Here is a 27,293-nt window from a genome sequence, read left to right as displayed (position 1 = left end):
AAGCTGAAAGTTGTCTTACACTAGCCAAACTATTATGAAAAACACAGACCGACAGGAAGAACTTCTCTCTTCATGACCAAAGGCAGGTCAGTTTTATATATTTCCTTATTTTGCAGAGATGATGTGGCTTCTTTTTTTTTTTTTTCTGGCAGGGAGGAGGTAGGGTGAGCTATACTATAACCAAACTATGTACCCCACATTGCTTGAGAAACTCTGTGGTGGAATGGGAAAAGCCTGGGATTTGATGGTCAGTATGAGCTGGGCAGAATTCATCTCCACTACTTGTGAGATCTGTGATGTTACAACTGTTACAATCTCTTTAAGCTTCTTTTCTTGTTTGTAATATGAGAGTAAGTCCAATTTCTTTAAGGTTTTTGTGAAGTTTTAAGATAATTCATGTAAATTGCGTACCGTGTTGCCTGGGGCATGGTAGTTGCTCAATAATAATGACAAATTATCAATACAACCTGAGAGTTACTGTAATATTTAAAATATTCTTTTATTATCCTTTTGAGATCTATGGTTTCTGCAGGGATGTTCCCTTTCTCATTCCTGATATTGCTAATTTATATCCCCTCTCTCTTTTTTTAGCCTGACTAGGGTTTATTGGTGTTATTGATCTTTTCAAAGATCTGGCTTTTGATTTTATTGATTTTTTTCTATTGATTTTCTGTTTTCAAGTTCATTGATTTCTGCTCTGATGTTTACTTACTTTGGATTTAATTTGCTCTTCTTTTTTGTACTTTCTTAGGGTGGAGCCTTAATGCTATTGATTTTAGATGTTTCTTCATTTCTATTACATACATTTAACGCTATGAAATTACCTCTAAGCACTTCTTCCTCTGTATCCCACGGATTTTGGTAAGTTGTGTTTTCATTTACATGTGTTTTAATTTTTTTTTTACATTTTAAAGTTTCTTCTTTGATGTGTTATTTAGAAGGGTGATGTTTAATCTCCACATATTTGGGGATTTTTGTTACTTTCTGTGCTTGACTTCTAGTTGAATTCCATTGCGTCTGAGAGCAGACGTGGTATGATTTCTGTTCTTTTACGTTGGTTAAGATGTGTTTTGTGGCCAGAATTTGGTCTTTCTTGACGAATGTCCCATGTGACCTCGGAGAAGAGTGTGTATTCTCTGGTTGTTGCATGAAATAGCGTATAGACGTCAGTTATGTTCAGTTGACTGATGGCGTTGCTTTGTTCAACTACGTCTTTACTGATTTTCTGCCTGCTGGATCTCTCCATTTCCAATAGAGGGGTGTTGGAGTCTCCAGGGGATAACTACGGACTTGTATATTTCTCCTTGCAGTTCTATCAGTTTTTGCTTCATCAAGTTTGGCAGTCTGTTGCTAAGTGTATACGCTTTTATGATCATTATCATGTTTACATTCAGATAAGCAAACATAAAGCTAAAGAGCAACCGTAATACGATTGTAACAGATTAAACTAATAGAGGTTTTGGGGTAAAGAAGATTTCTTTTCTTTAGAGTAGTTCACTGTGTCTCTTGCTGGTCCAAATCATGTATCTGTTCTGGGGGAGAATAGAAGGGATACAGAAAGAAAGCTCGACATTCATGTTCAGTGTTGACTTTCAAAACAGGATATTTCCTGTAAGAGAGCAAACAGCCTTCTGAAGTCAGACTGTTCTCTTGAGGACAGTTTTCTAAATTGTTTTTAGCTCCTGCTTTAACATAGCAGGAACTAAGACTAGAGGACTCAGCTCACATTTCTCCTGTTGAGAAGATCATCCTTCCAGCTGCGACAGCTTGGTCACAAGTCCTGCTGCTCCTTGGTGGGAGGAAGGGAGTTGGTGGGAAAAGAACAGAGAGGAGAGGAGGAAGATGGAGGCAGGTTTTAAATTGTCCTTACCACCCTCAAATCGTGCCCTGGGGTCAGATTGTGAAGAGGAACCTTTAGAAATATCTTGATAAGTTGAGGAAACCACAGTGACCAGCAGGTCTCAAGCTAAAATGTGAAGTTGTTCACTGGGCAAGGCAGGGGGCCTCTGTGTTCTCGTGGTGGATGTCTCCTAACGGGGAGCTGCGAAGTGCATGCCAGGAAAGGCTGCAGGTGGATGCTTAGCCAAGGCCTTGTAGAGTGTGTAGTGGAGACGCCGGTGCAGGGTGACCAGAAGCCCCAGTTTGTCCGGGACAGTCTTCTTTCCACCTGCAGGGCCAGCATCCTCTCCGATCAGTGCCTTCGGTTTAAAAATGTCCTAAATGTACCATCAAAGATGTGGTTATCTTCAGAGAGATGTGCCCCTGGAGAGCAGAGAGGATGGGCTGAGTCATCAGCGGAGCATCCCCGGCCTGGGCGGGGCTCCTCAGGACCAGATCACAGGCTACACCAGATGCCGAGGTTGGATGCCCCAGCAGCAGAATGTCCACTTCAAGGTCAGAGAAATCAGAGGACACCACACAGGTTCCAGGGCATCTTTTCCCCTGGCAGACATGGTCCTAGAGAAGAGGGAGGTAGAATCTGAGAAATCAACAGGGCTTTTTACCTGGAGAGAATGGGGGGTACTTCAGAGGACTGTTTTAAGTTTCTTCATTCGTTTGGACCGAATCCACTGTTTTCCCTTTATGCCCAATGGCTGGGGATTTAGGCGCAAACCTGGATTAGCTGCACAAGAGATACACTCCATTTTCTCTGCAACATCTGAACTACAGAGTGTGTGCAGTTTGCGACCTGGTCACTGAACCTTTTCCTACAGCTTCTTTGCATCCAGGCTGTGTTTTCTTGCCCAATGTCTCTAAAGGTCTTTAGACAAGATGATTGTAAGCCTCGTAGCTAGTGCTCGAAGTTTCCTAAAAATAATTTAGCACCAAAATGGAAGAGATGCAGTTCACATTTTTCACTGCTTTCCATTCAATGCTCATTCAACACTGTCCACAGACGTCGGCAGTGCTTCTTGTGTGATTGGAGTTCACCTCTATCTGCAGCCCCTTTAGGAAGACCTTCAGCATGCACCCCCATGTCCATAGCAGCACTGTTCACAGTGGTACATGGGAACAGCCCGAATGTCCCTCGATGGAGAAGTGGATAAGATGTGGTACATATATACAGTGAAATGCTACTCAGTCATAAAGAAGAATGACATAATGCCATTTGCACTCCACGGCTGGATCTAGAGATGGTCTTATACTAAGTGAAGTCAGACAAAGACAAATACGTGATAGCACTTGCATGTGGTAAAATATGACACAAACGAACTTATCCACAAAACAGACACAGACTCCCAGACAGAGAGCAGAGCTGTGGTCGCCAAGCAGGGGGTGAGAGAGGGAGGCATTGGGAGTTTGGGTTAGCAGATGCAAGCTATTTATATAAAGAATGATCTTAAACGGATAAATAGCAAGGTCCTAACTATTATATAAGAATGATATTGAATGGATAAATAGCAAGGTCCTAACTATTATATAAAGAGTGATATTGAATGGATAAATAGCAAGGTCCTAACTATTACATAAAGAATGATATTGAACGGACAAATAACAAGGTCTTAACTATTATATAAAGAATGATATTGAATGGATAAATAGCAAGGTCCTACTGAATAGCACAGAGAATCATATTCAACATAGTGGAATTATACTCAAGAATTCCGTTATGGTGATAACTACTTCCTTTCCACTGAAACAGCTCTTGCTGACTTGTCAGTGACATTTCTCTTGTCAGAGCCTCCAGATTGCTAAGTAAGACGGAGGCCTTTTCTAGTCCTTGTCGTACTTCTCAGCAACATTGGATGTCATTAACTATGTCTTCCTTTTTGAAATATTCTCTTTCTTGTGCTTTTCCAACCCAGCATTTCTGTTTCTTTTCTGCTTTGTGCGCCCTTGCAAGACCCTTTTCTAGGTAGCCATTAAACATTAGAATCCATCAATGAAGGTTGGACCTTGATAATAAGAAAGCTACTGATATAATAAAAAACAATGTTGGAATCCAGATTTTGTTTTTTGGGCTCTAAAATCATTACGGACAGTGACTGCAGCCATGAACTGAAAAGACGCTTGCTCCTTGAAAGAAAAGCAGTGACAAACTTAGACAACATATTTAAAGGCAGAGACATCACTTTGCTGACAAAGGTCCTTATAGTCAAAGCTATAGTTTTTCCAGTAGTCATGTTATGGATGTGAGAGTTGGACCATAAAGAAGGCTGAGAGCTGAAAAATTAATGCTTTCCAATTGTCGTGCTGGAGAAGACTGTTGAGAGTCCCTTTGACTGCAAGGAGATCAAACTAGTCAGTCCTAAAGGAAATCAGTCTTGAATATTTATTGGAAGGACTGATGCTGAAGGTGAAGCTCCAATACTTTGGTCACCTGATGCCGAGAGCCAACTGATTGGAAAAGACCCTGATACTGGGAAAGATCGAAGACAGGAGCAGAAGGGGACGACAGAGGATGAGCTGGTTGGATGGCATCACCGACTCAATGGACATGAGTTTGAGCAGGCTCCGGGAGATGGAGAAGGACAGGGAAGCCTGGCATGCTGCAGTCCATGGGGTCACAAAGAGTCAGACATGACTGAGTGACTGAACAGCAATCAAGACTCATCCAAGGCCCTCTCTGTTCCTGACTGTAGACTTTCTCCCTGGTCTGGTGGTCCCCAATCCCATCAGCCTAAGTGCCTGCTTCTTATAACAATATTTAATTTTAAAAATATCATGCCTTCTCTGTAATATAAAGAAAAGAAATTTGTATGTAATAGGTATTTCAGTATGTGTGCTTGGCCATATGAAGGCATCATGATGTAGCCACATGCTAAGCCTCTGTGTAGAATCATTAGTTGTAAACATGGGTGTTCCTTATGGAGACTCTGTGGACGGACAAAAGGCTGTTTAACTGGCGCTCAGTTGCCTCGAGCAGTGATGCGGTTTTCTGAAATGGTGAGTAGGTCTGGGTAAAGACTAAACAGTAGTACGATTTCCCCTTAATTTACGTGGTTCTTACATGCCTGGAAACTCAGTGTAAATTGAAACTAGGCGCGACATACAAGCTTTGGTGTGTATATGGAAGATAAAGTTGGATTCTAGGCTCACATAATTAAAAACAGGGTTTTAACCTCCATGGCACGTGCGACACGGGACATTTCTTCTCTGTGAACTGCGCTGTGCTTTGCAAGTTGTCTGGCATCCCGGGTTTCCCGCTGTGATTGGCAGTTCGCAACCCCTCAGTCACTGTGAGATGCCCGCCCCTACCTCCCCTTCCCTGGAAAATTCCTACCCCCCTCGGGGGTCTTGCTCAGTAGTTGAGAACTACTGGCCTGGGCAGTCACCTCCGGGACTGCAGCCCATGTTCAGATAGCACACAGGCCCTTACGCCTTCACTCCAGACCTCTCTTCTGGACTCCATATCTGAATAACCGATTGTCTGCTTGTATCCATTTTATGGGTCAGAGACTCACCTCCAGACTCAGATAGTCGGTGCGGTGTCCATCCGTTTACGCAGGGCAGGGAAGTAGGGGTCCTTGGAGCCCCGTTCCCTTTACCCTGTGTGGGAATCCAATCCATCATAAAATTCTTTTGATTCCATTTCCTAAACATGGAAAGTAGTTCCTGAATGTTTTCTCAAATCTCTTCATCCTCCCAGGTTCCATCGTCACAGCTTTACCCTAATCCACTGTAACTCTTACCTGGTCCCCCCACAGTGGCCTCCAGCCCACCCAGCTGTGTTCCCCACCCCACCTTCTCTGGCTACACTGATTTTTCTTGTGATCCCTCTTACCACAGACCTTAGAACACCTGACTGGAATGTTCTAACTCCCCTTAGAACTGGAATGTTCTGACTTCCCTCTGGAATATTCCTTCTCCTTCTTTGTTTATTCCACCCATCTTTCCATCTCAGCCTGGGTCACTACCTCCAGGAAGCCCTCCTGGACCTCTCTGACAAGGTCACTCCCCTCTCATGGGCTCTCACAGCATTTCATAACAAGTTGAGTTCTGGTCTTCCATTGACTTACGTGAGTGGCTGATACATGCCAGCCTCTTCCACTGTATAATGTAGGCTCCAGGAACACAGAGGCATTTCTGATTTTGCACATCATTGTATCTCTGATACCGGCCACAGTGCCTCGCACACAATAGGCCCTCAATAAATACTGAGCGTTCCTGAAACTTGCAATGAGACTGTGGCCTGAGTGGTGACCAGTTCCGTTCTGTGACAAGAGGGGGCAGCAGAGAGCTGCCGGAGGAGCGGCCTCTGGTTTGTCTTTTAGGTTAGAAGATGCCCTTTGTCAGGCTGTTTTAATCGGGAGTACAGGGGAAAAGAAGGGGAGAACACATGAGTGGAAACAGGTAAGAAAACAGGAATAGATTATACAGAAGACAAGTGGAGCCACAGGGAGAAACTTGTAGCTGGTGTTGGGTAGAGGAGCCTGGGGCGGGGCTGGAGTGGGGAGGGGAGCTCTGATGTGACTTGGGCAGGTCTGTGGCTTATTTGCTCGTCAGGAGGCCTCTCTGGGGTTGGAAAGATTCCTGCTCCAAGAAACCGAAAAGCTGTTGGTTATGCAGGTGGAGGCCTAAAGCAAGGGGTGAGGCCAGTTTCTTCTTGCTGGCGTGGCTTTGTTTAGAAGCTTGTGATACGTGGTGGTCGTTCTGTCCCTTGAGTGGGAGATGGGACTGCTTGGGGGAAGGGGGAGGAACCTAGGGGTGCCTCGGGACATGGCAAGAGGAAAGGGGGGAAACTAACATTTCCCAAGTACTCTCTGCGTTACAGGCACAAAATAGACCTAGAAGGTCTGTCTTGTCCTCATTTGAACGCTGAGGGTGCTGTGACTCAAAGTTATGATAATATGCTCCAAGTCACATTCGTACAGCTAAACTGAGTTTTTTTTTTTTTATTCCTAACTCCCTTGGCTCAGAAACCCACATTCTCTCTCAGATACTCTGGTGACTTCTTAAAGACTTTGGCAATGGCCTTTAAAAAAAAACTTACTGTGCCTAAAGAGAAGCAGACAGAGCCTTTTCGATTATGTGCCATGTTGGTAGAGTCAGCGTTTATACTAGAAACTATTATCCCTGTTTATGAACTTGTTGACTTTCAGGAAAGCAAGTGTGCCATAAATATAAAATACTGCAATTTAATCTCTGAAATGATGGAGCTCCCCTCAGCTTGGGGTAATCATTCCATGATGTACATAAGTCAAATCATTATGCTATAAACTTATACAGCACGGTGTATCTATCGTATCTCATTAAACTGGAAGAAGAAAAAGAAAAACCAAAAAATTATTTGCAATGTAACTGACAGGTTATGATCTACGATTTCCAACAAAGAACTCAGAATCTGAAATGTCCAAGTTCTGTATGGCATGTTTGCGAGGGGCAGAAGTTTTGCAAGGATTATCATTCTGATTTTCTGTGGGTGGGTACAGACTCATCATACGGTGCTTTTGGTCAAAATGTTTATCAAGGGAGTACTGATGGGGAACATCCCTTGGTTAAGACTCTGCCCTTCTACTGCAAGGGGTGCAGGTTCAATCCCTGGCTGGGGACCTAAGATCCTGCATGTGGCTGCGAGTGCCCCCACCCCCTCAAAAAGGGAATACGGATGTAGGAAATAAGGTCTCTGCTTATGGGTTAGAAGCTAATATCAGAATGACCTTGAGCCAGGTAAAGAACTTCTGACCTTGAGTAGAACTGTTGGAGAAGGAAGATTAGAAGAGGGTGCTCCTCTGGAGAACCCAGCCCACGCTGCTGTAGTATCGACACAGCAGGATCGAACACTCAGGTCCAAGTGCATGTTTTTGTGATCAGCAGAGCGAGGGTGGGACAGGAGAGGGCAGCCACTCTGGAGACAGAAAACTGTTGGAGTTGGGGGAACCACAGGGCTCCCTCCCTCATCTAAGGGCAGAGGAACAAATCTTGGAGCTGAATATGTGTCGAGATACTGACACACGGTGTGTCAGTGTTTTGGCAAGGAAAGATGGGTGATTTTATCTAGGAGTAAATAAAAGTTTAGGAAGAAAGTGCATTCTTTTCATTGCGAAAGTATGGTGAAAAGTGGGTATTCTTGGGTTTTGTTTTTTTTTCTTTTGAGAGGGGATGGAGGGTGTCAAGGGGGACCTTCCATCGTTTAATCTCTCCATTTTCTCTCCAGAAATGATTTTGATCATATTCTCTGTGTTGCTTTGTCCATATTCCTTAAATATTTGGTTTAAAGCAGTTATTCATGACAACAATGAACACTTTCATATGAGATACTTCATTCCTCCAAATCGCCCACAAATAGCAAAATGAGTTCTGAAATCAGTCACTTGCTGGACCTACGCATTACTTTTTGAGCATCTATGTGTTAGACTTCTGTCAGCACTATATTTGATTTTGTAGGCATATACCCTCAAAATATTGAGGAAATGGCAAACATATAGATTCATTTCCCCAGTTGAATAAATAGTTGTTAAGAATTCAGGACACGTTTCCCTGTTAATCATGACTAGGTTCCAAGACCTGTCTATCAAAACCTATTGAATCCGTAATGAAGCCAGACCATAAAACTAATAGTCCAAACCTGATTTTGGGGTCCTAGAAATAGGAGACTTACTCCATGGAGAGGATAGAAGATCTAAGATTAAGAGAGCATATGACATTTGAAGATTTAAGTAAATTTAAGAAATCAGTCCTGAATGGAAGGACTGATGTTGAAGCTGAAGTTCCAATACTTTGGCCACCTGATGCAAAGAACTGACTCATTGGAAAAGACCCTGATGCTGGGAAAGATTGAAGGCAAGAGAAGGGACGGCAGAGGATGAGAAGGTTGGATGGCATCACTGACTTGGACACGAGTTTGAGCAAGCTCCGGGAGTTGGTGATGGACAGGGAAGCCTGGCGTGCTGCAGTCCTTGGGGTCGCAAAGAGACGGACACGACTGAGCAGCTGAACTGACTGACTGATTTCCAGTGACTTGCCACTAGAGGGCAGTATGTGCAGTGAAACCTCATAATGGAAACAGCTATTGCCTTCTTATCATTTCTAATTATGCTTTTTTATGTTCAAATGTCACCCCTTAATTTTTAATTTGAATTACATAAATAATGGGAAGAAGACATTGAAATTATATACAACTATAACAAAAAGCAACTTAGGAAGATAAAGAATTTTGTTTTTACCAAAGTGAAAGTGAAGTCACTCAGTTGTGTCTGACTCTTTGTGACCCCATGGACTGTAGCCCACCAGGCTCTTCCATCCATGGAATTTTCTAGGCAAGAGTACTGGAGTGGGTTGCCATTTCCTTTTACCAAAGTAATGCATAAACAATTTTAAAAATGAGATAGTATTAAAAGATGTTTAAAAATGTTTTATTGGAGTGTGATTTATTTACAATGTTTTGTTGGTTTCAGGTGTACAGCACAGCAAAGTGAGCCAGTTATACATGTACATAGATCTCTTCTTTTTTAGTTTTTTTTTTCCCATATGGGCCATTACAGAGTATTGAGTTGAGTTCTTCTTAACAACTATTTATTCAACTGGGGAGATGAATCTATATGTTTGCCATTTCCTCAATACTTTGAGGGTATATGCCTGTGCTATGGTACCCCACTCCAGTACTCTTGCCTGGAAAATCTCATGGACGAAGGAGCCTGGTAGGCTGCAGTCCATGGGATCGCGAAGAGTCAGACACGACTGAGCGACTTCACTTTCGCTTTTCACTTCTCATGCACTGGAGCCTTCTCCAATGGCAACCCACTCCAGTGTTCTTGCCTGGAGAATCCCAGGGATGAGGGAGCCTGCTGGGCTGCTGTCTATGGGGTCGCAGAGTCGGACACGACTGAAGCGACTTAGCAGCAGCAGCAGCAGTATAGCACATATACAGGGTTGCCATTTCCTTCTCCAATGCAGGAAAGTGAAAAGTGAAAGTGAAGTCGCTCAGTTGTGTCCAACTCTTAGCGACCCCATGGACTGCAGCCTACCAGGCTCCTCCGCCCATGGGATTTTCCAGGCAAGAGTACTGGAGTGGGGTGCCATTGCCTTCTCCCCTGTGCTGTACAGTAGGTCCTTATTAGTTTTATTTTACGTATGATAGTGTGTGTATGTCAGTCCCAATCTCCCAATTTATCCTCCCCCTGCCTGACCCCCTGGTACCATAAGTTTATTTTCTACATCTGTAACTCAGTTTCTGTTTTGTAGGTGAGTTCATTTGTTCCCTTTTTTAGATTTCACACTGACTGCTATTGTATGATATTTGTCTTTCTATGAATTAGCTTCACTTAAGTATGACAGTCTCTAGATCCATCCATGTTGCTGCAAATGGCATTGTTCATTCCTTTTTATGGCTGAGTAATATCCCATTGTATATCTTCTAAACTTTTTTTTTTCTAATTAAGAGAAAGTTCTCTTTCCCTCTCCCCATACTTCTGTTTCCTGTAGCTTTCCTGGAATTTGTGTTCATATTTCTGAATAATATGTGCATACTTATATTTCTTGAGATAGTTATTTAGTTTATTTTTAATGACATTGGAAATCATTGTTTACTATATAATTGTTAGAATTTTAAGTTTTCATCTTTGCACTTTTCATTCAGCTTTAATAGTCATCAATCTTCTCTAATTTGTATTTGACCAACCCCACATTTCTCCTTGTCTTCCTAATTATTTTAAATAATTTCTAAGCACTATATCATCTTACATTTCCCTTTTGGATATTTTTACCTGGAGCTAATAATTGTCTTCAAATGATTGCTTAATTTTTATTAATTATCATTTACTTTATTTTAGCAGTTTTCCATTTGATATATATATATATCCCATAGATATATATATATTCCATATATACCTATCTATGTAGGTAGACTGTTTGTATGTATAAAACAAATGAATTTTAGGTACATAAATAAAGTTTAACATTAAAGGGTCTGTGTAGGGCGAGTTTATCCTCCTTCAGAATCTTGGAAGATTTGCACCAGTGGGTTCTAGAAGTCCACTGTCATTCTGATCCTTTTTCCTTTGTAAGTGAACTTTGTGACCAGTCACACAGGCTCGTTTAATTAAGGGACATTAGATTTCTGATTTTGGTACAGTTTTCTATCTTTGAAGGAAAGATACCGTAAGTATTGTAATAACTAAGAACACTCTGGAATTGGGTTCACCTTCATATTAGGTTATTACCTATCTGTATCTGGTAGTATTTTTCTTCCCATTCCTTTGTAAATAACCAGTGTTCTAAAAATTCATAGTGATGTTTTTTTTTTCCCATTGGGATGGACTCTTAGGCCTGTGATTGACTGGCCAATATTTTCTGTCTTGCTTTGTGTGGCTCTGAGGTTGGAGAGTGAATTGACTGGATCAAATTGCCGTTCCACTGGTACAGTCATTGCTGTGTTTTTGAGGCCTTTTTAAACTTCATGCTGGTGTACTCTTTATTCCCAGGGCTTCACTTTTGCTTTCCTTGGTTCTTCTATGTCTTTGAAGATATGTTGAAGGCTTCTTCAAGAAAGTAGCTTGGTAATGTTGATTTTAAAGGTCAAGAGTTTCACTGCTGTTGGAGGATTTTACCATCTCAGATCTTTAAAGATAATGAAAATGTATGGTCAGTAAGGATGGATTTTAAGTATGATACATTGTTATTTAGGGCTTCCCTGGTGGCTCAGTGTTAAAGAATCTGCCTGCCAATGCAGGAGACACTCGTTCGATCCCTGGGTTGGGAAGATCCCCTAGAGAAGGAAATGGCAACCCACTCCAGCATTCTTGCCTGGGAAATCCCATGGATAGAGGAGAGGAGGCTGGCGGGCTATAGTCCATGGAGGCGTAAGTGTTGGACATGACTGAGCTAGTGAACAACAACAATTGTTATTTAATCATTGCTCGAATGTTAACTGTCAAAATGGTTCCCTTGGCCTATGTGATGTCCATGAGGAGGTGTGACCCGATGTCCATCCAGAATTGGTTGGAAGTGCCTGTTTTGAGCTGTGAACGGCGAATGCTGTTCAAGTACAATTAAGAGTTTTGAGCTTCAGGACTCTCTGATGTGCTTAGTGAAGTATACACGTGCTTTATTTAGAGCTGGTCATGGCATGGTCCTCTAGATAAAGGGTCCCCAACCTCTGGGACCTAAGGCTTGATGATCTGAGGTGGAACTGATGTAATAATAATAGAAATAAAGCTCACAATAAGTGTAGTGTGTTTGAATCACCCCGAAATCATCCCCCCCTCCCAACAGTCTGTGGAAAAATCGTCTTTCATGAAGTCGGTTCCTGATGCTGAAAAGGTTGGGGACGGCTTTTCTACATTGCTCCCTCTTCGTTTGGCCTGTTATTATTTTAAATCCCAAATGAAGATTGTCTAAAGACTGCTTTTCTGATTAACTAATGGCACCGTGCAGTTTTTCATTCTCAGACAGAGCCATTCTGTAAACGCATCCTCTTCAGTGTATCTGCGAGGGAGCAGATTAGTAGAAATACTACTCCATGGTTCATCTTGGCCTCGTTCCAGCTGTGCTGTAGATTAGACACTACTTCGGCATTTCCCTGTCTCTCTCCTTCATCCTGATTTTGTGTTATCCCGTCTTAATTTTCTTATGTACCTTGGATCAGTGAAAGTGCTATTTTTCTCATAACGTCATTCACCGATTCTAATCCTCTCACTCCTTTCATGCGAGCTCAAAGATATCTCTCTGGTGCCATTATTTTTCCTGAGCACTAGCTCCAAGTTACTGGGGGAGGATTTATTTTCAAGGCTTGGCACCTGAATGGCCTGGACCGTAAAACCCAACCGCTATCCACGGCTCGTTATTAGACGGGAGGGGACCTGATGATACAGTAGGAAACCTGAGTGAAATGGGGTCTGGGGTGGTCATCAGCGCCAGGCGGCTGGCCCGAGGGGTCTGCCTGGGCAGATGGCGCTGCACCGGGGCCCCTGCATGCCCACTCAGCTCCAGGACTGTCTCTCATGTTTCCCCGGGGCCAGGATCTCGGCTATGGACCAGACTTCATTACATACCAGCAGATGGGAGAGGCAACCCAGTTACTTTCCATTTCCCAATCGGGAAATAATTCTGGGAAGACGTTTGGCTCTGCGGGTGCAGCGCGAGGAGGCGCTTTACTGGCTAGCAGGAACCAGCAGACATCTGGCACATGGCAGTGTACACGCATGCACACACCCGAGGCTCAGGCGTCTCTTATCCCTCGCCAGGTATGTAGCAAGTGGGAGAACTTCTGGCTTTTCGCTTGAGAAGTTTCCAGTGCAAGTTCATGGAAGCGCCAGCTGGCCGGACTGCTCTCTGCTTCCCCGTTCACCACCAGGAGGCAGAGCCTCCCCTCCTGTGGGCCTTGCAAGGTCACGGCCGTCTCAGGGCTGCCCAGCAATAAGGCAGAGTCCATCCATTCCAGCCTCGGATGCCAACAACTCGTGGTGCCTCCCAGATCTCTGGGCAGCATTAGATTCAAGGAAGAACAGAGAACTGAGAAGTGATGGTTTCCTGGGAGCAGGGCAAGATAACATTCTAAAAAACCAAATACTCGAGGTTGTGAAGGGTAGGATCACTTCATGATTGGCTGAAGGGCACCGGCTTGACTTCTCTGGTCCCCTCTGAGGTACCCCATCCCTCCATCCTGAAGGCCTGTGCCTCCATTCCCTAGTATCTCGCCAACTCTCAGATGTTTCCTCGAAGTGAGTAGATAAGACGTCAGGGTCAGAATGGAGACCACCTCCTGAGCAAAAGCCACCTCGTGCATTTTCATTAGATTAGGTTCCCATGGTCGGAATTGTCTCTGTTTATGTTGGGCTGCCCTAACGCATTGTTCAGAAGGCACTACCCCGCCTCCTTTGCTGTCGTGCCCCGGGTCTTCTAGTCTTCTGATGAGTTCATGGTTATAACAACAGCAAAACACTGCAGAAGGGGAGAACGGTGGCCATGCTTTTCTTTCGATATTTCCAGAGAAGGAATCTGTACTATTTCCTGTAATGGAGGGCTGCACAAGCTCTGAGTGAATTTTGAGTTTATTTTTCACAGGGATTGGGGCAACAGGCTGCTGCCTTAGCTTCCTGTAAGTGCAGAGTTGAGAGTGACCATGGATCTTCGACCTTCCTCAAGCTTCAGGGAGCTCTCCAACAGCATCCCTAAAAGATGTTGCTCCAGTCTGTCCTGCATCCAGATGGAAGATCTGGCTCTTCCTTTTTTTTTTGGCTCCACCACGCAGCATGTGGGATCTTAGTTCCCCCACCAGGGAGCGTACTTGCACCCTCTGCAGCGGAAGCGCGGGGTCTTAACTGCTGGACTGCCAGGAAGTCCCTCACTCTTATTTTTAAAATCAACTCATGTCATTATACACTACCGTGTGTAAAACAAGTAGCTGGTGGGAAGCTGCTATATATAGCTCCGTGATGGCCTGGGTTGGGGGGATGGGGGTGGTTAGGAGAGAGGTCCAAGAGGGAGGGGATTTATGTATCCACAGAGCTGAGTAGCTTGATTGTACAGCAGAAACCAACACTACATTGTATAGCAGTTATACTCCAATAATAAAGTAGAAATAAAATAAACTCTTGGAAGGTTAAGTTTACATATAACAAATGCACACATTTTAAGTCAGCAGTTGGTTGCAACTTATAGTTAAGATATAGACCATTTACCCACTCCAGAAAATTCCCCTGTGCCTTCTGTAAGCCAGTCTGCCCTACTCCCTCTTCTCTTCTATCCCTCTGGTCTGATTTCTAGCACCATCGATTCTGGTTTTGCTCATTTAGAGACTGTGGACTGTCTTTTGTCTGGCTTCTGTCTCAAAGCATATATCTGAGACTCCTCTCGCTTCCAATCAAAAAGAGATGAAACTTGGGACTCTCCTGGCGGTCCAGTGATAAAGACTTTGCCTTCCAACATACGGGGTGCGGGTTCGATCCCTGGCCGCAGAGCTAAGATCCCACGTGCCTTGCACCCAAGAACCAAAACAGAAACAGAAGCAGTCTTGTAACAAATTCAGTCAAGACTTGAAGCAATGAGACTGTGATTTGTAGCCCACACTGTAGACGTATCTGACTGGCAATAAGACTCCTGCCTGCGGCTATTGAGGGCCTGGACATTGTTTTCTTTGATGGGGTATGGCCTGGGGGGTGACTGACTGTCCCGAGTTGCCCGGGGCTCAGGTAGTTCTTAGGGTACCGGATTTTCACTGGTAAAACTGGAGATACCCCAGGCAAGCTGGGATGATTGGCTCACCCTAGCTTCTGTACTAGAGACGGTGAAGAACGTTAGGCTGCCAGGGGAGTGAGCGTCTAAACAACAGACGGAGGACAAGAAAAAGGGACATGTTAGGTTTCTTCACCTTGAGTCTCAGCTCCAAGGACCCGGCTCCCGAAGGACCCTCTGCAAGCCTTGCAGTTGGAGGGTTTGCTGGCTTTGTGTCACTTACCCGGTTTCAACTGATTTTTTAAAATTTTGTTTATTTTAAAAATTTTTCGTTGGAGGATAATTGCTTTACAATGTTGTGTTAGTTTCTGCCATACAACAACATGAATCAGCCGTAAGTATATACATATATCCCCTCCCTCTTGAGCCTCCCCCCCACCCCCACCCCCATCCCACCCCTCTAGGTCATCACAGAGCCCTGAACTCAACTGATTTTTGTAAAAAAATATTTTTTATAGTTTAGTTCCTTATTTTATTAAGGACGTGTTATGTTTCATTACTTTCTACTTTCCAGAATACTCCTTTAAGAACTCCAGCACTGCCAGCATTTAATACTTTTCAATGTAATCAAAAATTGTGAAGCCCTATTGAAAGCATGAAGATTAACATTAAAATAATAATTATTATTATTATTTCAAGGTGCTTGGTGTGATGAGCTCCAGCTTGATTATTTTGATGTGTTTAATTTTAAAAATCCAACCACTTTTTCGACTGAGTTACAAGGCTCTGCCCTAAGGTGGCTTCTCTGAGGATGTGTGCCAATCTCTCGTTTATATCTGAAGTAATTCATTCACTGGATGTTAGCTGTTCACTTGTTGATGGTCAAGGAAGCTGTAATCTGCCTGCTTTCCTTTTGGGGCAGATGAAATTCCTGGCAGTTGACTGAGTCACATAATTTCCAACATAAATTCTGAAACATAATGCTCTTGTAAGCATGCTGGATTCCAACGGAAATCTTTCGAAAGTAGCACTGGGGTGAGGTGGCGGTTCTGGGCTGTGATTTGGGAGCCTTTATGTGCTATACAGAATTTGTGAGGCTTTTTAATGCTTCTCTTCAGAGAGGTGTCTCATTTTTTGCCTTAAAAAAAAAGGAAAGAAAGAAAAGAACCCTTTTGGCTCTGCTGTGCAGCATGTGGGATCTTATTTCCCTGACCAGGGATCAAACCCTTGTTCCCTGCCTTGGAAGCTCAGAGTCTTAACCGCTGGACCACCAGAAAAGTCCTGCCTTTAATTGTTTTGGTTTTTAAAATGTACACAATTAAGGCATGAACAAATCACTGATGCAATTTAAACAATAAATATAGTGAGTGAAAACATTCAACCTTACTTTCTCAATCCCTTCTCCAGTTAGATTTTCCTTCTAGAATTTTTGAATTCAGCCTGTAGTTTTGTCTGTTTTTTTTTCTTAAACTGAATCATACCATAGATATATATTGGTTTTTTTTCCATTTAAACATGTGTTTTAAAGATTTTTTTTCATATTAGACTATATCAGTTTACTTCATTATGTCTAAAGTTATGTTGATTCAGTAGTATGGCAGTACCTACATTTACTTAATCATTCTCCTGTCCATGGTTATTTAGGTTGCTGTTTTTCTGTTACATTACCACGAACATACATCTGTCTTTGCCTATATGTACTCTTACTTCTCTAGATATTTGATAATGGAGTTATTGTGTCAATGGATAAATTAAATTGAATTTTGGTACACACTGCCAAATGGGCCTCAACAAGGCTGCACCAATTTCCCCTCAAAGTTTAAATTCTTTTAACATGTGAAAATTTTGAAACAAAATGAAAATGGATAATTAAATTTTGCAAGCTCAAACAGCAAATTGAGAATTTGCTCTGTTTTCAATAAAATCTTTTTTATTGCTTACTTATACATCTGATTTGTATAAAGCTCAGAAAAGACTTTAGACACTTGGTTTATTGATTTAACTTGCCAGTTATAATTTCATGGACTTTGCATGAGCTCAGAATTAGAATGAGTTTTAATGATTTTCCATGACTGACTGCTAAGATGTTTCATTAGAATAAACACTAATGAAAATGTGGTCAGCATGGAATTCTCTAAACTCTACCTGTGGAGAAGGAAATGGCAACCCACTCATGTATGCTTGCCAGGATAATCCCATGGACAGAGGAGCCTTGTGTCATAGCCTGGTGCTACAGTCCATGGGGTCACAGAGAGTCGCACACCACTGAGCCACTGGACATGCACGCATGACCTCCGCCTGAAAGATCTCCTGTATGGAAACTCAGCTAAGAGTCTGGTTCTTTAGTATTTCCTTACGATCCCAATGTGTTTATTTTTGGCTGTGCTGGGTCTTTGTTGCTTGGAGGGCTTTCCCCAGTTGTGGTGAGTGGGGTACTCTCTAATAATTGTGGTGGTTTCTCCTGTGGAGCACTGGCTTGAGGCATACAGACCAGGCAGTTGCCGCTTATGGGCTCTAGAGCTGGGGCTCAGTAGTTGGGGTGCACGTGCTTAGTTACATGAGGCATGTGGAATCTTCCCGGACCAGGGGTTGAACCTGTGTCCCCGGCACTGGCAGGCAGACCGCCATCCACTGTACCAGACTAGGGAAGTCCACTATTCCATGCTTAATTTTTATAACTCACTAATCCTTTCTCACGTCATTGGCTCTGTCAGTTTTTTGCTTTTTGCAAAGAGTTAATAACTGGATGCTAAAGTGGCATGAAGACTTCGTTATTATTATTTTTTTTTAAATGAGCAGTAGTATCACTACTCTACCATGAAGTATTGTCGTAAGTAATTAAAATAAAATTGCTCTACTTGTCAGAGCAAATGAGGCGGCAGAAAAGTCCTAAGATGATGTAGTGATTTTTCTCATCATTTCATGTCTTTCTCCCTAACTTAATATATCCGTTTATGCTTAAAGAAACCTGTTGACCTCTTTGGGTGGAGATGCAGGTCATGAAATCAGACATCTAGGATTGTGAACTGAAATTCTTGTTTGCTTGTGATGGCACTGATATGTTAATAATTTGCCAATGACACTTGTAGGAAAGATTTCTTTTTTAGAATTCTCAGTGGTTCCACATTTGAGCTCTATTCTCTTGACACATGCTTGTTGTTAACACCCTGTTTCTTTTTTAAAAATAAAATCACTTATTTATTTATTTTTGGCTGTGCTGAGTCTTTGTGCGGGTTTTCTCTAGTTGCAGCGAGCGGGGGCTGCTCTATAGTTGCAGTGTGTGGGTTTCTCATTGTGGTGGCTTCTTTCGTTGCCGAGCACAGGCTCTCAAGTTTGGCCTTCAGTAGTTGTAGTGCACAGGCTCAGTTGCCTTGCAGCACGTGGGATTTTCCTGGACCAGGGATCGAACCCCTGTCCCCTGCATTGGCAAACAGATTCTTTTTTTTTTTTAGTATATGTGCTGCCGAAGCGAGCACGGCAAACAGATTCTTAACCACTGGACCACCAGCAAAGTCCCAACATCCCATTTTTACTTTTACTTCTTTCTCTTTCACTGCCTCTTCTTGCCCAAATAAGCTTTTGCAAAATAAGACCAAAATGTATTTATATTTATTTCCCAAATATCGTTGAGTACCTGCTATATCCAAGATACTATGTTAGGTTCCATAGCAAAGATGAAATAAGACACGGGTCCTCGAAAGCCCCTCTGTCTGCTGGGGGTCTGTACAGGTGCCCACATAATTATAGTTGAGTGTGAGAAATGCTGTAGTTCAGGCTTATGCAGAAGACCACGAGATAACTGAATATGGAACGATGAAATGAGGAGCAGGGCAGTTTGGAAAACTCATCTTTCAGATGTGTCCTCCTCCTCAGGTCCGCTGGCAGTAGCAATTTAGCCTTTTTTAGAAAAAGAACAGAAGGAGCATTGTTCTTTTTCAAATTTAACATCTCTGAAATCAGCATGTATTTTGCCTTTCTGTGGTTCAGTCGCTCAGTCGTGTCCGACTCTTTGCGGCCCCACAGACTGCAGCACACCAGATGTCCCTGTGCTTCACCATCTCCCGGAGTCTGCTCAAACTCATGCCCATTGAATTGGTGGCGCCATCCGACCATCTCATCCTCTGTCACCCTGTTCTCTCCCTGCCTTCAGTCTTTCCCAGCATCAGGGTTTTTCCCAGTGAGTCAGCTCTGCGCATCAGGTGGCCATGTGCATTTCTAGTCTTCCTTCAGTCACTGTCCATGGAGGATCACCAGTGATGCAGCTGAGACTCTCTGTGTGGGCATGAATTGGGCTGTCCTTCTGTCTGGCACGAGGGGACCACTGCAGCTGGGGGATGTTTCCATCCCCAAACCAGTGAAGGGCCATTTGAGGAAAATATGAGTCAAGGTGGTGTCAGAAACCTTTCTTTGACTGCTTCTTGTCACACCGAGAAAGCATCAGCATCAAAAGTTGGGAATGGGTGTCAGTGGTTTGGGAGAAAAATCTTGGAGACAGTACTGGAGCACTTTTTTAAGCAGTCTTTATTGCCAGCAACCTTTTTTTCTTTTTAATGGAGTTGTATTTGACTTACAGTGTTGTATTAGGATTGCCAGCAGTCTTAACAGCACAGAACAAAATAGTGTGTTCAAAAAGAGACATCAGAGATTGGAAAGTGATTCAGAAGAGCTGGACTCTGTAAAAGTGTGTTAGATACTTAAACAAATTTTCTCCTCTATATTTCTCACAATATTAACAGGAGTGATAAGTGATAAAAAATGTATGAGAAAATCTGAAAGAGTTCTTTCAGTAAGTATAAATAAAAATTCTCAGTATGTGGAAGCACTGTATCAACAGTTTAATTGGAAATATTTTTCTTTTCTTTATTTTTGGCACACCTTGTGGCAGGAGGATCAGGGATCAAACCCATGCCTCCCTGCAGTGGAAGAGCAGAGTCTTAACCATTGGCCCTGTGGAAAAGTCCCGAAATATTTTTCTTAGTGACACAAAAAATAATAGTACATCATATAATTTATTTTCCCTGGATTCGATTCAATTAAATGTGACTGCCTTCCTTCCTTCCCTGGTTCCTCCCATCCATCCTTCCATTTAAAAAAAAACGCACATGTGCGCACATGTGAGTATGTGTGTGTATGTGTGTGCGTGTGTGCTCAGTTGTGTCCAATTCTTTTCGACCCCATGGACTGTAGCCTGCCATGTTCCTCTGTCCGTGCATTTCTCCAGGCAAGAATAATGAGTGGGTTGCCATTTCCTTCTCTATAGGATCTTCCCGAGACAGAGATCAAACCCACGTCTCCTGCATTGGCAGGCAGATTCTTTACTGCTAGTGCCACCTGGGGAGCCCTTTTTAAAAAATGTGGAACATAAAAGAAACACAGGAGAGGGATCTAGGTGCCTAAGGGATGAGGAGGAAGATACTCTTTCTTACATAATCTTTTGTTCACTTCATTTTAATTTTTATGAAAGCCATGCTGCTGCTGCTGCTAAGTTGCTTCAGTTGTGTCCGACTCTGTGCAACCCCATGAACTGCAGCCCACCAGGCTCCCCCATCCCTGGGATTCTCCAGGCAAGAACACTGGAGTGGGTTACCATTTCCTTCTCCAATGCATGGAAGTGAAAGTGAAAGTGAAGTCGCTCAGTCGTGTCCGACTTCTAGCGACCCCATGAACTGCAGCCCACCAGGCTCCTCTGTCCATGGGATTTTCCAGGCAAGAGTACTGGAGTGGGGTGCCATACATACTCCAAATTTAGACAGCGAATAGCTATCTCCTGATGTTACCACTTAAGACTTTTATCTGACTCCTTTGGTTGCTATCGCCAGATCTCTAAGTATTATAATATAGTGCATGCATGCTCAGTCACTCAGTTGTGTCTGGCTCTTTGAGACCCCATGTTCCTCTGTCCATGGAATTTTCCAGGCAAAAATACTGGAGTAGGTTGCCATTTCCTCCTCCAGGGGATCTTCCTGGCCCAGGGATGGAACCTGCATCTCTCAGACCTCCTGCATTGGCAGGCAGATTCTTTACCACTGAGCCAAGTGAGAAGCCTAAGTAACACAGGAATATTACTATTTCATAATTTTTCAGCATTAGGCATTAACTTCTGACTCTATCTTGGAAGATCAGGATTTATTCTTTTACCTTTTGTTGCTCAACACACACATACACACTCACTCCCCTTTTAGAATCCTTGCCTTCCACTTTTACTATTGTATTTGATAGATCAACACTCACCATGTATTATATGGCCACCCAAATGATATTCATGGATGAATCAGTACACTGATTACTTTTCTTGTTTACCCCGAGTTAATAATTAGATTTTTTTTAATTGCTTGATTTTTTTTGATAGAAAAATTCTTTAATCAAAACAAGTTTTCATGTTGACAACTTATGGCTTAACTAGAATAAATTTGTCCCAAGTTTAAATTATGTTAGAATCAAACAGAGTTCCCTCAAAACAGTGGGTCCTAGTTCCATTGTAAGACCTCTCAAAAGCAAAATTCCAATTACTGAAATGATTCCAAGTTTTCATAAAGGTGAAAAACAATTACCCCAGAGGTCAAAGCATGCAATGCATGTCACACGCAAACACTGGTATTAAGCCTTTTCCCCTGTATTCCTAGTTTTCAAACATGAGAAGCATCTTTTAAGCTACTGCAAACCAGCAGCTGACCTAGTATTCAGAATATCTTAGAAATGCTGTTTGTTAAGGTTGTTCTTAAATTTTGTGTTAACCTTGGTTCACTCTCATTTAGTCCATATACATGAATATACAGACAACTTCTTTAGTCTACTGCCTCGGAGTAACTAGCTTTTTGCAATCCTGTCACATGTATGTGTTAGAAATAAAAATTCCCTTCCCATACAGCCATGTTTTCAAATACGTTAGTTTCCTTATATAGTATTTATATTTATTTACTGCAAAAAGCATTATGGATTGCATTTTTTCCAATTTAAAAAATACTTAATGACTTCTTTAATGAGTGGGACTTTTTAAAAAATTCAGAAACTTGAGACATTTCTCAAAAATAAACTTTTATCATCTAGTTTTCAGTTTCAGCTCCTACTACCTGTAAAGGATCTTAAATGGTTGAACCCTAAAAGCCAAATTCATTCCTACATACACCACTGCTTACTGCAGGAAACTCATGTGACTTTCACTGAATTCTCAGGCACGAAACTAAATCACCTTCAGAAGTTAACATGAGTTTTGCACCTCCTAGAACTGTCAGTTCAATGTCAGTTGGGTATCTAGCTGTCATACAAAAAGACATACAGACTGCACATTGTTAGAAAGCAGCAGGATAATGTAGCACAAGGTAGACTGAGATTGAAATCAACTTTGGATAAAAGAAAGGAGGGTGTGAGTACTTGTATAGAAGTAACATTTTATCAACCATAAAAATGCTTAAATTATACAAAACCCACAACAGTGAAAAGACAGCCTGGTAAATCTAAGATTTGTAAAAACTATGCACAAAACCCATAGTATCTGAGAAAAGAGGAAAGGTTTATACAAGTAGCAGTTTTAAAAATGTAACTTTTTTCTACTATCAATTACACATTAACATACACACACTAAATGAAAATATACTACAACCAATGTCTGGAAGAGCAGTTTAACATTTCCTAAATGAACTTCCCCTCACATTCACTGTATAATGTAGCTGTTAATATTGCACACGTACAATTAGCAATGTTTAGTCACTTTTAAACAAAGATAAGGAGATTACTCCCTCAAAACAAGTTTCAAACATCAAAACCTATGCTTATAAAAATTTAAAACTTTCAGCAGTCTAAATATTTCAAATGAAAACCATTGCAAACTTCTCAAATATTCTCTATATTCCAGGTATGTCAACCTAGTTTTCTGGTTTAGAGACTTTCAGAGATATTGCAGTCTCTCTCTTCCCTGGATGGCTTTTTCTTCCTGCCGGCCTCGGTTGTCTTTGCTTTCTTCATTGTTAGCTCCATCGTGTTGTGGCTGATTACTGTCTTGAGCATCCGATCCTCCATTTAGACCCTTTGAACCTGTTTGTTCCTTTTCTAGCTTTTTATTTGGCCCTTTCTTCCCCTGATCCTCGGTTTTATTTGCTTCCTCATGCTGTCTTTGTGCGGCAAGAGATCTGTTCAGCACTTGTGTGATCACAGAATCTTCTTCACCAACCAAAAACATGTTCTTAAACTTGTTATACAACATTGTAGACTTTTCCATGATAACCTAACTTTGAATTGCCGTACTTTGAAAAAGGCATTATCATCTCTGTGTTTTTGAGCTTGTTGCATTGTGTGATCTGAAGTGAAGCCAGTTCATCCAAGGCCTCCGTACATCTGTTGACATCAAGATTATCAATTTTGAGGGAATTGTTAATTTCAGCATGTATCCTTTGAAGTGGAGAATCCATTGATGTTTCTCGCTTCTTCTCTACTTTCTTAACTTCTGGCTTCTTTCCTTCATCTCTTTTATGTTACTCAGTTTCCATTTGCTATTCTTGCTTGCCTTTTCTATCTGGGGCTTCTTCCTCCTGTTGTCCTTTGAACATATTCCCTCTATGAGCAGTTTCAAAGTTTCTTCCACCTTTTCTCTTCACCTTCTTGATCATCTTCCTCTTCAGAATCAGAGGTTGATGTAACCCCCTGTTTTGGCTAAATCTTTCCTTTTTGATTCAACTTGCTTTTCCCCCTCTTTTTTTAATCTCTTTTCTTGGCTTTTCTTCTTCCTTCTGGCCTTCTTCATCCTTTTTAAGCTGTATTTTAGGTTGTTTTTCCTCTTGCCCCTTTTTCTTGCTTTTGTCTTCTTCAGTTATCATGTCGCTCTCTGAAGGACAGGGCTGTTTTGCCACTTGGGGTCTGCGTCTTGGTTTTGGAATCTCGACCTCTGTAGCTGGAGGTTGTCCTCTTTGACTCACTTTTAGATCAGCAGATGCTGTTTCTGTAGTCCCTACTCCGGCCTCAGTTTCTACTTGATTTTCTGGCTTTCTCTTCCTCCCTCACCCCGCAGCTTTTGCAGTGGTTATGTCAGTTGCTTTCGTAACATTCATTGCTGGCTTTTTGTTCATGTTCAGTGTCTTCCTGTGAAAACACTTGTTTCTTTTTCTTCAACATCAGATGACGGATTTGACACTTTAGCTGATGCCTGTTGACTTGAAAATTTCACTTTCAGATTGTTATCCATCTCTCATAAACTCTTCATTAAAGCCTTTTCATTCATTTGGTTTGCTGTACTTTGCCTTATTTCCTGAGTAAGGGAATACATCCTTTGGGCCTAAAAAAGCAGTCTCATGAGTTGCAAAAAAGAAAATCGGTAGTTTGTTTGTAGGGTGGTTTTACAGCTCAGTAGGGAACTTCATCTACTCGAGCTGGCCAGTGAGGATAACCTTTCACCTTGGCGAAGATGAGGTCCCCAGGTTTGAAGTCGCGAGTCATGTTTCAGCGGCGAGGCCGAGGGTCCGAAGCCCAGGAGGTGCGGCGGCGCGGACAGCGAGGAGATCCCGGAGAGCGGACGGGGTCCGGGGCTCCGGCGGCAGAATGCGGGGAGGATGCCTCGGGGTGCCGGCCGCGCCTGCCTGCGTCCACGCAAGCCACCTGTGCCACCGGCTGCCGCAGAGGCGTCTCAACGGCTCCGAATAGCAACCAACGCCGCCGCCGCTGCCCTGCTTGATTTTTTAAAAAATGTTAATTAGCAGAAATTCAGCTTTCAACTGTCTGACCGGTCAGAAGTAAATATTCCTTTTTTTCTCCTGCCCTAGCTGTTTGCCTTTATATTATTCTATGTTGAATTTGGATGGCATCACCGACTCGATGGACATGACTTTGAGCAAGCTATGGGAGTTGGTGATGGACAGGCAAGTCTGGCATGCTGCAGTCCATGCGGTGGCAAAGAGTCATACACAACTGAGCGACTGAACTGAACTGAATGTTGAATTATGCCTTCCCTGGTGGCTCAGTGGTAAAGAATCCATCTGCCAATGCAGGAGACCCGTCTGCCAATCCTGGATTAGGAAGGTCCCCTGAAGTAGGAAATGGCAATTTACTCCAGTGTACTTGCCTGGAAATCCCATGGACAGAGGAGCCTGGCGTGTTGCAGTCCATGGGGTCACAGAAGAGTCAGACACAACTGAATGACTAAGCAACAAGAAATGTTGAATTAGAGCTAATGGTTTAATACTTACATTTATAATCATAAGATACCTGAGACCTATTTGGTTCATGTTTGAAGCCACAGAGTTTCTAACTTAATGTCTTCCAAGTAGGAGGGTTCAGTGAAACCTTGCTCTTTTAGGAGTGGCTGGGTTTCTCTGAGTTAGTGGTGGTGTCTCCTGTCCCCAGGTATATTGCCTTCAATAGTGGGGTTCAGAATGTAGGGCAAAGAAACATCTGAATGTGGGTTTAATATTAGAGAGTAAATGCTCACGTGCCTTGAGAGAGACGGCAAACCCTAATTAGGGCCGTGAAAGTTTCCTGTTGAGCAGAACTTTCTGGAACTTGTCAAAGTGGCTGTGCTAACAAGCCCTGGTGACACCAGCTCCTGTCTCCCCAGGCGGAGGGCAGTGCTTTGGCTGCACTGCACAGTGTTATTTCTGCTCCGGCTTCTCCTTGGTCTTCACAGCACTTAATCCTCACTTCTTCTAATTATTACTGGGAAAGACACTGAATTTCTTTTTTTCACTTAGATTTAGAAACTGTCCAGTACTTAAATTGGCTGTTAAGCTTATTGCAGACAGCTGGGGCAGGGAGGTAGCGATTGTAATAGTTTATCTCAAAAACTAAAAGTTGTTTGAGCTTTATGATTTAATCCAAGGCAGGAAATGAGAACAAACTCAGTGAGGTCACTGGAAGTTTAGCTACAGCTGAGATGATTAACAGTAGGTGTGATTTATGAGCTATTGCTGTCTCCCACAATAACCATATTTTGCTCATTGTTTCATTAGCTTTTATATCTTTTGGCCATACAAGTGATCATTTCTGATGGGTAAAGGCTCTTTAATAAAATCTTTTATTTTATTAAAGCAACACGAAAGTCTTTATCTTTTTTTAGATTGTGCCAGAAATACAGCAAAGATGATTTGTAATTTGTGATAAAACAGAATATGGTCAGGTAGAGTTTCCTGGAAGACCTTCACTTCTACCTCATCATTCTTTGTACTACCTAGGTCATCAGTAAGCCTGGAGTGCTGCCGTCCATGGGGTTGCAAAGAGTCGGACACGACTGAGTGACTGAACTGACCTGAGGTCATCAGTATTCTGTATATTTTTATTAGCAACTCAGAGAGACACTTTTCAACATACCTGGATGAAGAATGTGCTTTTGATTTCCAGTAATTTGAGGGTTCCTTTCTTAAAGGGAGTCTCATCTTCTGATTTTATATTTTCTCTCCTTAAATAGAAGGCTTGCATTTTTTCTGCCTCCACGTCCTCACCGGATGGAATAAGAGAGTAAACAGAAAGGTTGTTTTCTTAGAAAATGGAAAGCGGAAGCCTGGGAAGTGGTAACAAGGGGGTAGAATTATGAAGAAAGATAGCATTTTTAGAAAAATCAAGAGAAAGAAACCAAGAGAAAACTCAGGACAAAACTTGGAATAAAAATTGTAATCAGATAGAAATCTCAAGTTTTGGAAACGGGCTTATGTATTAATCATAGTCTGAAAGGAATAAAGATTATCTTAGGTATTTCAAACCATAGGAATTTATTACAGGAGTTGATTACAGAGGGGTTGAAGGATCAGTAGAGTACAAGAAGAGAGAGGAAGACTGTAACCTGTGTAACTGCACAGAACCTTGGGTCCATTTTGGGTGGAAATTGTTTAAAAAATGGCAAAATCTTCCACGTACATGATGTTTTGTTCCTCATAGGGATTCCAAGGAAAAATGAGCATAAAAAGCTATTTATTGGTCCATCTTGTCAAAGCTTGAGGAACTGCTCAGATCTCTGGGGCTGTACACTGGGCAGTAGCTCCTGGGTATTCTGGAGTCCTGTGTTGGAGCTAAGATTCCAAATATCTGTGATGTCATTTCTGTAGCTTTATCCTTGGCCTTTTAAAGTGTGTCATGTGCCAAAGGTTATGATAACTCCAATTCTGTGCACCTGAGATCTATTTTTAAAAAAATAAAGCGTTATGCTCAGAGGTAGAACTCCTGGCTTACTGTAAGAGCTTTAAACCAACCTTGGTGATGACGTTGATGGATAAAAAGAAGACCCATAAAGGAACAGGTTTCAGAGCAAGATGGCTAATTTAGTC

The 27,293-nt window shown here is 42.4% G+C and overlaps 1 protein-coding gene and 1 pseudogene across 1 annotated transcript in view; one reads left to right on the top strand and one right to left on the bottom strand.

Annotated features, from left to right (window-relative positions):
- FUT10 (fucosyltransferase 10) overlaps positions 1-27,293 on the top strand; it is a 68,648-nt gene that overhangs the window by 23,418 nt on the left and 17,937 nt on the right.
- Positions 22,333-24,563, bottom strand: LOC101903637 (PC4 and SFRS1-interacting protein-like; annotated as a pseudogene).

The sequence above is a fragment of the Bos taurus genome, chromosome 27, assembly GCF_002263795.3.
Source record: "Bos taurus isolate L1 Dominette 01449 registration number 42190680 breed Hereford chromosome 27, ARS-UCD2.0, whole genome shotgun sequence".
Lineage (NCBI taxonomy): Eukaryota > Metazoa > Chordata > Mammalia > Artiodactyla > Bovidae > Bos > Bos taurus.
The sequence above is the reverse complement of the archived record's forward strand: the minus strand, read 5'-3'. Positions and strand labels throughout refer to the sequence as shown.